The sequence below is a fragment of the Corvus cornix genome, chromosome 15 (genome assembly GCF_000738735.6).
Source record: "Corvus cornix cornix isolate S_Up_H32 chromosome 15, ASM73873v5, whole genome shotgun sequence".
In the NCBI taxonomy this organism is placed as follows: Eukaryota; Metazoa; Chordata; class Aves; order Passeriformes; family Corvidae; genus Corvus; species Corvus cornix.
This window is the reverse complement of record NC_046345.1, coordinates 402,814-417,965: the sequence shown is the minus strand read 5'-3', so window position 1 is coordinate 417,965 and position 15,152 is coordinate 402,814. Positions and strand designations below refer to the sequence as shown.

The 15,152-nt window shown below is 44.3% G+C and overlaps 1 protein-coding gene and 1 long non-coding RNA gene across 4 annotated transcripts in view; one reads left to right on the top strand and one right to left on the bottom strand.

Annotated features, from left to right (window-relative positions):
• Positions 1–15,152, top strand: part of ADGRD1 (adhesion G protein-coupled receptor D1) — a 138,663-nt gene that overhangs the window by 77,491 nt on the left and 46,020 nt on the right. The window lies entirely within an intron of this gene.
• The window catches only part of LOC120410835, a 208,878-nt gene continuing 195,294 nt past the window's right edge, over positions 1,569–15,152 (bottom strand). The window contains exon 4 of the long non-coding RNA XR_005603176.1: positions 1,569–2,794. This is a non-coding gene — a long non-coding RNA (uncharacterized LOC120410835). The remainder of the gene's footprint in view (positions 2,795–15,152) is intronic.

The following is a 15,152-nucleotide window of genomic DNA, read 5'->3' as shown; positions in this document are numbered from 1 at the left end:
GGACCTTTGCTTGTTGCTCATACCTGACACGGGGTTCAGATGGAACTCGATGACAATCGTGCTGCTCTCCACAGCAGCAATGTTCTCTTCATGGTACAGAGCAGTGTCTGCTCCTGGCAGGTGAAGGGCTGCTCCTGCTGAAGGACTCCCTCTCCAAATCTCAGCAGCAGGAGAGGTCAGCCCCATCCAGGAGCTTGTCATCAGGCAGACAGCACTGCCATGAGCATGAAAAATGTTTTTACCCTTTTATCCAGGTGGGCTGCTATCAGGGAGGATCCAATGGAGATGGGGGTGAAGCCCTGCTCCAAACAACCCTCAGTCAATAAAGAATGAATGTGTAATATAAATAATTACAAACCATACTTTTAAAGAAACATATACAAATTGTCTGTCAAATTTACGCTCTCTGGCACATTCTCAGGTTCCTACAGACATTATCCTTGTAATATAAATTAACAGCTAAAGGAGAGCTTCAGTAGGATTCCCACTGGCACTTTTGTCACTGTGTGCTGCTAGCAAGCGTGGTGTGATGCAGCTGGGAGGGCTTTGCTGGCTCTGTTGGCACGGAGACATACATGACCATGTCTCTGGCTCTGGTTAATTGCTTTGAATGATGGGTTTGCTCTTCTTTCAGGCTGCTTCTTTTGCCAAGAAAGCACCTGTGGCAGGGTGGGCTGCAGGGGCTGGTGAGGGCAGCTGGTTCCTGCAGGTGCAGAGGGCAGCTTGCAGTGTCAGGGAACTCCGGCCTGGCTGTGCCTTCTCCAGGACAGGTTGCTATGAGGAGTTACTGGTTCAGGAACATTTGAGTACAGCTGCTCCCCTGGCAGCCCTGGGTAGAGGCTGTATTGCTGTGGAAGTCAGGGTCACACTTGAGAACAAGATGTTCTCTTATCCAGAGAGCTTAACTCATACCCCAGCCCTTTGTATCAGCCTGACCACTTGAAGGTGGGGGTTGGCTTCCTCAGGTCATCCGGTTTTTATCTATCCATTATTATCTTTATTACCTGTAAAGCACCTAATGACCCCAACGGTTTCCAAGTATAATTTTTCTAGGAACTCTTCGTGCTGATAATAAAATGCAGCTTTGCCCGAAGACCTCCCATCTTGTGAGACAGAAGTATCTTGGGAGAAATGTGCTACTATTAACCCTGTTTTAAAGAGCAGCATCCAGGGAATTATCCAGGATTAAACAGGACAGCCACCAACTAAATGCCACTGAAAGATTGGTTGATTCTCCACTGGGGAATAGTTCTGAAAGGACTAGCTTTCAACAAAAGAGATTTAGGATTGGGATGATTAATTGGATGCTGCAGTAAGTTTCAGTGTTATGCAATATTAGTAATTAGAGATCAAAGGTATTTCATATAGAATTCTTTGGAATCAAGTTTTCCTTAAGAGGTCTGGAATGCATAACCAGGAAAGGCTGGATGTGAATGGACCTTCCAGTTCCTCACAGTCCTTTAACGGTTCTAGTTTTTATATTTTCTGTCTCCTTAAATTTTTAGTCTGATGCATTTACATCCACCACACTTTGTGCAGAATGCTTTACATAGCTCTGTTTTCCCCTTCATGATAAAAGGAAAATCTCATTCCAAATCTTTGTCCAAGACCTACCCTTTAAACTGATCATTTAGGATTATCTTGTGGTACTAATTTTTTTAACTAGTGAAAAGAGTTGTTATCTTTATTGTGTAATTGGCGTGAAGATAAGAGTCAGGCAAAGATGGACTTCCTGGCCTTTGAGCTGTACAAGCAGGCTGTGCTCAGTTACAAATTCCTAAAACATTTGCTAAGCAAAGCCTGCTGAATCAACATGACAACTGGAAACTTCTCTCAGGTGTCCTTGGAACCCTTTTAAGTAAATGTTAAAATGCTGTGGATTTTAAGCACATATTTGTGTTTGTTCACCATGTTCAGAAATTCATGAGCCAAGGTTCAACGGGCCCCTTTAAATCACCCCTTGGAACACCAGGTCGTCAATGCTCTAACAAATTGTTGCAATGATGTTATATCCGATCTTGAACTTTCATGTATTTTAATCTTCTTTTCATAGATGAAGTGCACAGATAATATGAGACAAGTCAAAGAGGTTGGGAGTGTGCAATTGCCCACATTTGAACAGTTCTGTGTACAGAGCTATAATACATCTGTGGCCATTGAAATGGATCAAATTTTTTTGTATGATCACTGTTTTTGACAGAATGTTTATTTTTCTCTAGATTCTGGAAAAAAAATTAGATTCTTATGCAAAGGGCTCTGCTTTTCATAAAAAATGGAAACAAGTTATTGGAAATGAACTGCTTGAAAACGGTAGAATTTTTCATCAAACACTGTATTTTGGTACCAAAAAAAGGGAATTAATTTTTCATGGGAATTCTCTGGGTGTTTTATACCTCTCCTGTGGAAAGTATAATTTCCCTTTCTTCCCATAGTACTGATAAATGCAGCTCTCAGGGGAGCACCAAGAGGCAGAGGCCCTCTCCAAGGGCACCTTAACAGCCTTTCATGCAGCAGTCAGAGAAACAGTAAAACCATAAAACCAGTGTGCATAGTTCTGCCACCCCTTGCAGAAAGGCAGGCAGATGCACAGAAAACAATTAAAAGTATGAAAAAAAAAGGGGGATGCTGACAGTGATAAGGAGTTTCAATACAGAGCAGTACATATGCAGCAGCTTCAGGCCTGGGAGAACATCCCCAGGGAGAACCCTTGTGTGGAAATCCGTGAACTCCTGAGACCAGCTTAGGGTGATGAGTGTTCTGACTCTCTCAGCTCCTCTTCACATCGATTTTCTTTCTGCTCAAAAAAAAAAAAAAAAAAAAAAAAAAAAAAAAAAAAAAGGAAAAAAAAGGCATAAGCTTTCCATTAATGTGACTTTGCAGTTATTTAGAGTTTTCTGTTCCCAGACAGAGACCATGGAATCCTCACAGAGTTCAGGCAAAGCCGAGGTGTCCCTAAGCAACAAACACTGAAAATAAATGACTTTCCTCAGAAGTACCCACCCTGCCACCTGGATGGGTGTGGTGGGCATTTCTAACGACCAGAGATTTTAGCTTGGATGATAACTCTTTGTCAGGGATGGTGACTTTTTTCCGGAGCTATGCTAAATTCCAACAAGAATCTTCTTGCTTAACTCCTTCTCTTTGTTCCTTCACATGGTTAAGTCTGGCTTTTTCCACCTACAGCAACCATCCAGACCCTGGCAGCTCCTGTGAACCTGCTCCAGTGCCTCCCTTCCTGCTGGCACTGCTCCAGCTCCCTTTCCCACCTTCACAACATCCAGCAGATCTCTCTCTCCATGCACACATTTTGTGCATTTCTTGTGTACATAAATGCCCTGCTATATTCTCAATATTCTTTATCACTGCAGAACTGTTACCCATTTATGCACCTGCCTTGGGGAGGCATTACAGTGTCTCACGTGGATTTCATTTTGTTTCAGTGAGACATTCACAGGAACAAACCTGTAGGATCTCTTGCATCTGTTGGTGCTTTCTCTTGAATACTTGAAATACTGAGATGAGGGTTGCTGATGAAATGTTAGACATTTATGGCACACACTGTCAGGTGGGTCTAATTTCTAGGGAGCATAGAAATGCAAGAAAGTTCTTGGGAACAAGCTGTGAGTTCTTCATTTTTCTTCTTGATCTTTACTCAAAACAGGTTAGATTAATTCAGTCACTGTTCTACTGTATGCCAGCTGGAAGAAATCTCCTAAGGCTGAAATCTGCTGAGATGAAAAATCATTTTTATTCCAATATTCAGAGAAAGAAATTGAAAGAGACTAGTCACAAAGAAAAATTTTAAATTCTGGATTATTAACTTAAATGTGACAAAATGAAGCTTCGCTCTGATATCTGTGAGCTCTACACCAGGATGGGAAGAACTTTGAATGCTGTGAATTAGTTAAAACTGAGCTTGGATTACAAAGGTAGTTGAACACCACTCCAGATTTTACATTCGTTTCAGCAGGAGATTTAAGGCACTGAAGCCACGGTGATCGTGAAAGAAGGACACCAGCAATGCTGCTGATGAGCTCAGTTTAGTGCCTTCAGAGGTGCAGGGGATCAGCAATTGCAGCAAGTTTACTTCAGGAATGAAATAAACATCTTGGAAAACCTTACAGCCATGTGGTGCTCAGATGTCAGCCTGGCACTGACCTGTTACCCTGCTGATGAATTGGCCCACATGGGATGCAGAAATTATTTGTGTTTTATCACTCTGCTGTTATGTCTGTATCATGCCTGGCCCAGATTCTTGCTTGCTGAGATTCGTTTTTCTTGTTGGTTTTCACTTGAGACATTATAACATTTATTTTGAATTTTGGAGATTAGTGGTCATTAGCTGGTTTAAACAAATAAATAAGTTGATTGAAGGTAAAATGGCACTGAAGAGGAGCAGAATGTCCCTGAAGGAACATGTTCAACTGTTGATTGCCTTGGAGGAGTTGCATGGGTGTAATCAAGGTCAGCAGGCAATCAGAACTTGGAGACTCAGCTGGGAACTATTTTGACAACTCTGATCAAGTCAGTGAGACTGAGAATTGTTCAGTCTCATCTTCCCAGCAAAGCCTGGCAGTGGGACACTCTGAGTAGTTGTGCAGATATTAAACGATTGCTCTGATGAAGCTGCTTCTTCTGATGGGGAGCCTGAGGCAGGGTAAAGAGGCTCCCCACAGCAAATCCTTGCTGAAGCTGCACTCTTGGGAATTCCTGTCTTTCTCTTTCCCTGATCCACAGACCAGTGTTCCAGGTTTTCCTTCATCCAGTGCAGCCAGAACAAATCTGTATTGCCCTGCAGCCCTGCAGATAGGGAGACACTGGGGCACCAATATAGCTGGGGTAGGAAAAAGGAAGAATCCATTTATTTTAATGTGTTTATGTTTGCTTCTTCTGGAGAAAGCCCAGGTAGCAGAGACCCAGAGCGATGTGCTGCCTGTGGGGCTTGTAGCACTGTGGTACAACAGTTTCCTGCTGGGTGGGAACCTGGGTGGGAACAGCAGAGGATGGGAGATGAGGTCCCCTCCACTGGCACAGAGCCTGGGGAGAACTCAGCCGGCTTCTCTGGCTGCTGGGGGGAGGTCCTGTTCTGGGGCAGCAGGGACAGGTGACCCTGTCAGGAGAGGCATGAGCAGCACCCCTGTGGCACACGTGGACACAGGGATGGCTCAGCTTCCTAGACAGCAGGAACCCAACCCAGCGTGGAGTAAGCTGCGGTTCAAAAGCACTTCAAAGAAAATTCAGATGCTATTATTTCATTTTGGGCAGCTTTACTTCCCCCCATCAGTCAGTGGGGCCCCCTACTCCTGCCAAGAAACATGCCAGCCATCTGGCAGATTTTATTTTTATAGTGATCCAACAACTACAAAGCGTGCCAGGCTATTTGTACCATCTGCCACGTAAATGTCATTTCAGCAAAAGGATGGTGGACACCTGGGGACCCACGGCTCAAAGATCCTTTTAAAGAGGAATCATTTTCTCCCACAGAAAAATAGAGGTTGAAGTTTGGGTCCTCCTCCCCCAAGAGACCAATGAAGGACACAACTGAAATATTTATGACTCCCATTCTCTTAAATTGTTCTTTTTTCCTGTTTTTCCTCTTGCTGTCTTTTCCAACTGTGAGAGTACAAAAATTACTCGTGTAAAGTTCACATGTGGATGGACATTTCCAGCTAAGCAACAGTGTTATACAATCTGTGGCAGAAATTGTTTGGGGTTTTGAACACATTTTCTGCATTTCTTAAGCTAGAAATGACTTTGGTTTTTATCCCATTTGTAGCTCCTGTTCACAAATCAGAAGAGGCCATCAATCAACATAGTTCAAGCCACTCACCAATGAGCTTGAAAGCAGACAAGTGTTTATACAGGGAAAAATATTTAGAACCATCTGATCTTGATGATGGAGCTGTAGGAACATCCCATAGCATTTTTAGGGAGCCCAGCATTTTGAAAAGGTTTGGGTATTTTTCTGTGAGCTTCTAGTTACAAAAAGCAAGTCTTTCCAAATTTCTTCTTTAGGGCAATATATGTGCTTTTATTTTATTTTTCACCATTATAGCTGAGTTTGACAGCAAGTTTTGATAATGTATGGCTGACTGAGAAAAAAATGCATCAGTTCATGTTTATAAAGGCTGTTTTGAAAAAGCCCTAGTATTGCAAAATGCTTTAAAAATATGGGGGACAGGTGTGTAATTTATCAGTTTGGAGCATTGTTTCCTAAATCTAATATTGCAGTTATTAATCAAACACTGCACTTCGGGTACAATAAAATAGCAGTCTGAAATCATAAGCTTTTTTCTTAAAATTTTCAGCCAGCTACATACTCTAATAGGACAATGAAATGGAAATAATGTGGCACTCTCCGATTTCTGCTGTTTTGTAATTTTAATATAATTACTTTTCTCAGCATGCTTTTCATTGCTGGGAACATAAAAAGAATGATGCCTTAGTCCAGTAATTTTTCTTTTGTGCTGCATATTTAAAAATTGGGTAGGCATTGCGGTTTTTTGGGTCCTTGTTTATTGCCATTGATGGTCTCTTTAACTGAGAAGATCTCTACAGACAGTTCAGACAGCCCTCAGCCCTCAGATGAACAAAGATAAATCAGCCTGTGTTTATTCTAGCATTGCTCTGTAAACTTTCTCTGCTCATTCTCACTCTCTCCACTTCCCCCTCCATTTTATTGCAGGGGTTACTGTCCCTGTGGAGGAGCACATCTCCCTGATGTGTTCGCAGTGGGATTGTGCCTCGTATTTCTTTTGTCCTTACTACACCCGTGCTCATCTTTCCTGAAAATTGAGCACTAGTCTCAACTTTTAACTCAGAGCCATTGTTCATTCTTTTGCTATTCCACTTCTATGCCAGTACAGCTCTGTTGGTTTTGATGAGAGGAAATAGGAGACTTTCTGGTTGTCCTTAATCCCACAGAATTACATGGAAAAAGTTGGACTAGTGCTGCAGGATACTAAAACCCTCAAATTCCTTGGAGAATTGTTTGGCAGTTACTGGATTTCGCTCAGCGGAGGAGAACAAAAAATGACTTTTTATTTTGGAAAAGCAGAAATATTTAAGAGTGCTATAATTGTCAAAAGAACGCTTTTGTTTGAGGAACATGATAGAGCAGTCTGTTTTAATCAGAATACTTAACAAAATAACAGAGACTTCCTTTCCATGGTGGAAATGAAAGCACTGAACCACTTGGCAGCCAGTTCTTCTTGCTGACTAAAGGATTTCCCCATGCAGTACAAAAATGTTATAAATAGGGCACCTTTATCCATCATTTTTCTCTTTAAATGTAGCCATTCTGTACTTTGAGCCTGGGCTGTCTCCTGCAGTGGCCTTTCTGTGCTCTTTCTCCCCAAAGGGTGGTGTAGGAGAGGCTCGGGAGTACCCTGGGCTGTGGCACAAGCCTCACTTAGTCCCAGCCCTGAATCCAAGTGGGCCTTTTGGAATCAAAGCCCAAGCCTGGGAAAATGGAGCTGGACACACTAATTTTTATTGAATTTTGCTGGGAGCTGGGTATTTAATTATTCTCAACTGCTCTGAAAAATCTCAGAGTCTGGCAAGCGACCTGCATTTCTCTGTTTCTCAGAGCCTGCTGGACCCCTGGTGGGTTTGATCATTCCTGGAGTGCTCTCCGATGGACTTAATTTTGGCTGTTAATTGGAGAACAGGATGAGCCTGCTCAGGCTGGAACAGAAGGTAGAGAACAGATGTACCAGCCTGAGGTGTACGGGCAAAAGCAGCTCCTTGAGTTTCACAGGGGATAATCTGCTGTAAATACAGCATTTAACATTTCCCGAGACACTGCAAGTCTTACACTTGAAATGAAGGCAGAAAAAACCCACTGCTCTGTGTTGCACTAACTGATTTAAGAAGAACTTGAAAATATTGGCTTTTCTGGTTCCCAAACTTTATTATAATCTGATCCCACTTCACAACTTGAGTCCTTCCTCCCTGCCATGCTTCCTTCAAGCTTCATTTGAACTAAGAACTTGCTGTGTGAGATTTGTAATGAGCAGAATCCCTACTGTTTGATGACATGTTGCCCAGAACTACTTTGAAAAATTATTTGGGCATTTAAAAGTACTAATTAATGTCTTGGCAGACATATTTGGAAAATTCTGTATTTTTCGTGTCATGGTGAAAAGTTTTAAATAAGCAACACCAGGCTGGGCTGGCTGGAGGAAAACGTGCCTTTAATCCTGAAAAGCCCCCCCTGCAGCACTTTATTGCAGATTGCTAGGAGCTGTGAAGTTAATAGAGAATGGGAATTCAAACCAGTTCTGCTGGAAATGGCTGATAAAGATGATTGCATTGTGAAGCGTGACTCTAAGAGACCCTTTTTTCTTTAAATTCACAGTATCTGATACATTGTGGCTTGAGAAAAGGAGTTGGTGCATCAAATTAGACTTTTCTGTGAGTGGTGATTGTACAGTGCCACTAAGCATGGCCCCACCAAAATCATTCCTATGGTCTCAGGGAGTAGATTGAGCCTCCTGAACTCATCACAGAGGTTAATTTAAAAAAAAAAGAGGAATGTTATGTACCTAACAAAGTGCTTGGCAAGCTGAAGGAAAACAGAGATTTGTATTGTTATTATTATTTAATATATAAATAAAGGCCTCTCTGGACTGAAATTGAATTTCAGCAGCCTTTCTGGACACTAGCTTCATCAGCCAAGGCCAGCGTTTTAACGTCTCTGGGACACTCAGGCTGCCAAAGTTAATTATTCATCCTTTTCTTAATTGGATTCAGATTACGTTTTAAAGGTGCAGCTTCGATAGATTTGGCTGAGCCTTAATTGCTCACCCCTCCCTCTCCCCAAGAAGTGTCTCAAAGAGGATGTTCAGCCTTTGCAGAGGGCAATTTGAGGTGGATTTCAGTGCTGGGCAGCCCTGGGCAGATCTGTCAAATCAATAAACAGGGGGAAAACCATCTGTCACTGCAAGGAACTCCATGGTGGGGAGGTTTCTCTGAGATGGAGAGCTGACCAAAGGGGACACTGAAATCTCACTCTTATGTTTGGACTTAGGGCAAAATGCAATTGTCGTGGCATTTCCAGCAGTGAACAAATAACTTTGGTTTCATGAATTGTATCCTCTATATAAGCACATGAATAATATCATATTCCAGGTTCTACCAGTGAGTAAGACTGGAATACAAGTGAGAGGTCTGATATCACCCTCAGACTGCAGGACTCATTTTTTAAGGCTGTAAAATCTTTTTTGGTTCAAGATGTTGCCTTTTTCTGGCAGATGAATTGTTTTTCAGAAAGGAGATTTCAAAAGTATTTTAGACAGAGAAATTACTGCTTTTGGTGTCTAAATGGTGAAGTTGTAATTTGGTTTAGGGACAAACCCTTTCAGGATCAGCTATGACAAACCTTGGTTTAAGTATTTGCTCTCAGCCCTGTGTCTCTTGTGTGACCTCTAAAGGCAGAAATAAAGGGATGTTTCATGGTATGTGAAGAAGAAAATTCTAGGTTAGAACTTTCCCAAAAAGTCCCTTTGGAGAAAGCCAAAAGTGCACTCTTTGCCCAGCAGAAAAGGTGCAGTCAACAGCCTGAGAGGAGAATAATTTCAAAAAGGGGCAGGAGGGCAAATGTCCCACGGGAGAAGGGAGCACTGAACAGAGAGCCCTGTGTGGCCCAGGCAGGTGCTCTGAGCTGCCCAGTGGCTGCTGTGCTCCTGCATGTGGTCACTCATTAACTTCCCAATAATAAGGAGGTTTTCTCTTCTACATACAAACAATTTTTCTTGTAGAGCCTATTGAATAAGTCTTTCAGCCTGAACTGACCTTTCCCAGCTACTCCAGAGATGAAAAGTGCCATCCCATTATAATAATATACTTTCATCCTCCGTGCAGTTATTTTTAAACAGAGGTTAGATATCATTCTTTCATGTTTCTTTTTTTTTTTTTTTTTTTTTTTCCTATGAACAACATTATAAATGAAAAATACATATTTGGAGTCTGAACTGGTCTCTTTCCAGGATCATTTCTCAGGCCATCTGCTTGCCTGTGAGCTTCCAAAATAAAAGTGTAGAGCAATGTAGTAACTTCTTTTATGAGGGAGAACCAGGGCAGGACGATGGGCCGTAGTGCCACAGAGGGGTGGGACTACTGAAACCACCCGTTCTTTGTCCAGGCTTTTAGCAGCGCTCAAGATGAAGGGTGTTACAGCCTAAGCTAAAACGTGGGGGTTTTATATGAGGCAGGAATTTTTGATTTTACTTTGTCAAAGCTGAAACTGAGAAACATCTGTCTCTCCGTGTTGGTGATTGCTCACGCTCATGGCTGCATGAGCTCGTTTCCTGGCTTTTCAGCTCGCTGCAGGGTAAAAGAATGACCATGTAAATCCAAGGAAGCAAAACATTTTAGAAGAAAAGAATAATTTAATGTGGATTGGGACAAGTGTGAGAATCAGGCTCATGGGACTACTTCACAGATTGCTCAATGTTTCATTTGGTACTTTTTAATGCTATTTTCTTTAATAATAGCATTACAGCTTGATTAGAGCTTTTGTGCTGACTACATGAACATCCCAAATTACTATTTTATATTCCACATCATGCAGGAAGTCTGTAAACTTTCAAAAAGACAAGCTGAGGTAAGGTGAAACCAGCCCTTATCAGAGCATTGGAATTTATTGAAATTGTTTCTTAATTAGTGAGGCCCAGTGCTTTGACAACCCAGGTGCTTCCAACAAATTGCTCCTTGTTATCCCTCAAAATGAGAACACACCACACCCAGATGTAGTGTGACAGATGGGGTGCGAGAGGTTTAAGTATAGGTTCTTTTCTCTCCTTCTCCATAGCCCTAAAGTGCGGCTGCACACCCTGGGAATCATTCCAAGCCTTCTTTTCGTGCTGTGTTCTTTCTCCTGCAATTCCCATCACCCATAGGAAGGAGCTGGTTTCACCCTCTCCTGCACCCTCCAGCCCAACTGCTCCCTTTGAGAACAGCTACTGCAGGCTCCACTGAGTCCTTAATTACAATTTTAAGACAGTTCAGAGCTGCCCACAGACTTTGCCCCTCACTCAAGGCGAGATGAGAAGGTGAACTGCAGTGGTGCTGCTTTTGAAATAGCTGTTACCACACTGATGTGAGTATTGATTTAGGAGCATCATTCTTAAAGCATCATCAGATTTTGGTTGTGTTCACCAGAGCAAGAGCAATTTCCATCTCACAGATGCAGGGACCTGTGTAGGTTATTTCAGGTTTCAGTGAATCTTCCACATTTTGTTGTTAAGAAATTTTTTTCCCTTTTTCATTTTTAAGTAATAGAGGCTCCACTTGTGAGAGCTTGACTCATGTCTTGCCCTGCAGGGGTTTGTGGAGAAAGACTGAATTAAAACCCAGAGAGAGACTTTCCTAGAAGCACGACATCAAAGAAATTAGAGAGAAAAAAAGTATTTGTGTGATCACCATCTTCTTTTGGATTACTATGGGAAAAAAAACAAGGAGTTTGATTTTTAGAGGGATGGAGCACCTTTCCCACAAGGAAAGAACTGGATTTGTTCAGCCTGGAAAAGAGAAGACTTCAGGGTCACCTAATTGTGGCCTTCCAGCGCCTGAAGGGAGCCTACAAGGTGGAGAGAAACTGTTTACAAGAGCTTGTAGTGACAGGACAAGGGGGAACGGCTTCAAGCTGAAAGAGGGGAGCTTTAGATGAGACACTGGGAAGGAATTGCTCCCTGGGAGGGTGGGCAGGCCCTGGCACAGGGTGCCCAGAGCAGCTGTGGCTGCCCCTGGATCCCTGGCAGTGTCCAAGGCCAGGCTGGACATTGGGGCTGGGAGCAGCCTGGGACAGTGGGAGGTGTCCCTGCCCACGGCCGGGCTGGCACTGAGTGATTAAGGTCCCTTCCCACCCAGGCCATTCTGTGATTCTGTGATTTTTGCCCATTTCCCCTGGTTTGGTCCTTGCTATTTCCTGTATTTGTATGTGACAGTAAGACACCACCACCCCTTTGAGAGCTCTGCCAAGGCAAACCCCTTGATAGACCACTGTAAATCTAAATTTTCACTGAGCAGCGAAACTCTCTAGGGAACATTTTCTGGCTGAAGGACTCTGGGAGTGAAAGGAGTGAAAGAAAGCCTTGAACTGCTTCGAAATACTGATTTTAGAGAGACTTTAAATCTGAAAACCTTCCTCTGCTCCCCTCCTCCTGTAGAACTGTGAGTCACCTGTAGCCAGAGAAAAGGATGTCTGTTGGAGAAATCAGGAAATAAGGTTCAGGCATTTGGGACATGAATGTACCTGATGAGGAAATCACTTCTAAACTGCTCCATTTACCGCACAGATTATTCCTATTTCAGGAATATCCTGTGAAGAATGCCTGTGCTTGGCTTCTTTGGGGGATGAGGGATGATAGGATCTCTTTTGTAGGAATTATCTGGAGCTTTTAAGCTGTTCCAGTACACAGAACTCTTTTGTTTCTGTAATTGATGCTGTCCAGTGTCTTTGACTGAAAAAGAAAAAATACTCAAGAGCTGCATCATATTTCCTAGGAACTGTAACACCATAGCAACAGTTGTCTTTCAGTGCTGCTGCATCCCTTAATGGCTCTCAGACTGCTGAGCAAGTCACAAGTTCTGCTGTAAAACTCCCCATACGTGAGCTGGTACAGTTGGCAGATAATTACGATAAAAATCTACACACACACCACATCTTTTTGCCTATATTTATGTTTTCTCATAACCACAGGGCACATTATTTCTCTCCTTCAAAAGGAATTTTAGTGGGGAGTTTATTGGTGGAACTGCTTCAGTTTGATAATCTCTAATGAAATACTTTATTTGGGTGGGAAATTTTATTGTGTGTGTGTAAAATAATAGAAAATCCCAAACATATGAGAAAGGATTAGTTTTTATTAGATAAAGTTGCTGTAAAAAAATTTGGAAAAGATATTGTTCCTTTTAGTATTTTTTTATAATAAATAAATATTTTGAATGAGTTTTCAGCTTGGAATTTAATTAATAGTGAATAGAGATTGAAATAAAACAGTATTTCAAGCATCAAAATTAAAACTTTTTGATTGACTAATTTTTTTCCCCCCCAGATTATGTTCAGTTTATGAAAATGTCAAATCTATCCAAAAGCAAGTCAGGAAAAATGTTTGAAAATTCTTTTAGGATGAGAAAACTTTTTCCTGCCTAGCTCTGTTCTACTTATTATATGTTAATGCTGCCTGGCTCCCTTTGCTGGGTGTGGCTTTTTTGTCATTCTTTTATGAGAACTTGCATGGAAAATTAAAACAGACTCCGATTAATTTAAGATGAATGGCCAAACCACGCTGTCCCTCTTGCATTGGTTCTGTCCAGGTTTAACACAGATCTTGGTGGAGAGCACTGTGGAGTTACAGTTTAAACGTTCATAAAAATTGAATTACCACTACAAAAGACGCCTGTAGATAGACACAGGGGCTAAGACAAGATTTGCCCTCCTACTGCTCACGCTGGGTCTTTTCTGGGGTTTTCCATTCTGTAGGTGCCAGCCCAGCTCCTTCAGCAAGCACGGAAAACACGATACATTAAACAATACAAGCGGGCTATGAACGGCCTGTGATTTATGGCTCGTCCGGGTTTGTCAGTCCTCAGGGCTGTGAGGGTGTTCGCTCAGGGATGTGAGGGTGTTCACTCAGGGATGTGAGGGTGTTCACACAGGGATGTGAGGGTGTTCGCTCAGGGCTGTGAGGGTGTTCGCTCAGGGCTGTGAGGGTGTTCGCACAGGGATGTGAGGGTGTTCGCTCAGGGATGTGAGGGTGTTCACTCAGGGATGTGAGGGTGTTCACACAGGGATGTGAGGGTGTTCGCTCAGGGATGTGAGGGTGTTCGCCCAGGGATGTGAGGGTGTTCGCTCAGGGATGTGAGGGTGTTCGCTCAGGGATGTGAGGGTGTTCACTCAGGGATGTGAGGGTGTTCACACAGGGATGTGAGGGTGTTCGCTCAGGGCTGTGAGGGTGTTCGCACAGGGATGTGAGGGTGTTCGCTCAGGGCTGTGAGGGTGTTCGCACAGGGATGTGAGGGTGTTCACTCAGGGATGTGAGGGTGTTCGCTCAGGGCTGTGAGGGTGTTCGCACAGGGATGTGAGGGTGTTCGCTCAGGGATGTGAGGGTGTTCGCTCAGGGATGTGAGGGTGTTCGCTCAGGGATGTGAGGGTGTTCGCTCAGGGATGTGAGGGTGTTCGCCCAGGGCTGTGAGGGTGTTCGCTCAGGGATGTGAGGGTGTTCACACAGGGATGTGAGGGTGTTCGCTCAGGGCTGTGAGGGTGTTCGCACAGGGATGTGAGGGTGTTCGCTCAGGGATGTGAGGGTGTTCGCTCAGGGCTGTGAGGGTGTTCGCACAGGGATGTGAGGGTGTTCGCTCAGGGATGTGAGGGTGTTCGCACAGGGATGTGAGCGCTCCGGTGTTCGCACAGGGATGTGAGGGTGTTCGCTCAGGGATGTGAGGGTGTTCGCTCAGGGATGTGAGGGTGTTCGCCCAGGGCTGTGAGGGTGTTCGCTCAGGGATGTGAGGGTGTTCACACAGGGATGTGAGGGTGTTCGCTCAGGGCTGTGAGGGTGTTCGCACAGGGATGTGAGGGTGTTCGCCCAGGGCTGTGAGGGTGTTCGCACAGGGATGTGAGGGTGTTCACACAGGGATGTGAGGGTGTTCGCTCAGGGATGTGAGGGTGTTCGCTCAGGGCTGTGAGGGTGTTCGCTCAGGGATGTGAGGGTGTTCGCTCAGGGCTGTGAGGGTGTTCGCTCAGGGATGTGAGGGTGTTCGCTCAGGGCTGTGAGGGTGTTCGCTCAGGGCTGTGAGCGCTCCGGTGTTCGCTCAGGGCTGTGAGCGCTCCGGTGTTCGCCCAGGGCTGTGAGTGCCCCCGGAGAGCCCCCCGGGCCCCGCCAGCCGCCCCGGCCGCGCCGCGTCTGCAGCCCGGCACCGCTCCGGGCCGGGCTCGTTCTGGAACCGGCTCGTCCTGCGGCAATGCCGGGCTGGGACACCGGAGACGACCCTAAATGCCACGGGCACGCGGGTGCCCCGGCTGCGTGACCGAGTCTGGAGCTGGCTCCGCATTGCCCTGGCCGGGAGCATCGGCTGGAGGAGCGCACGGGGTGCCGGGGGCCGAGCCTGGTTCTGCCGTGGGAGACATCAATGAATAGCTCTTTTCTCGG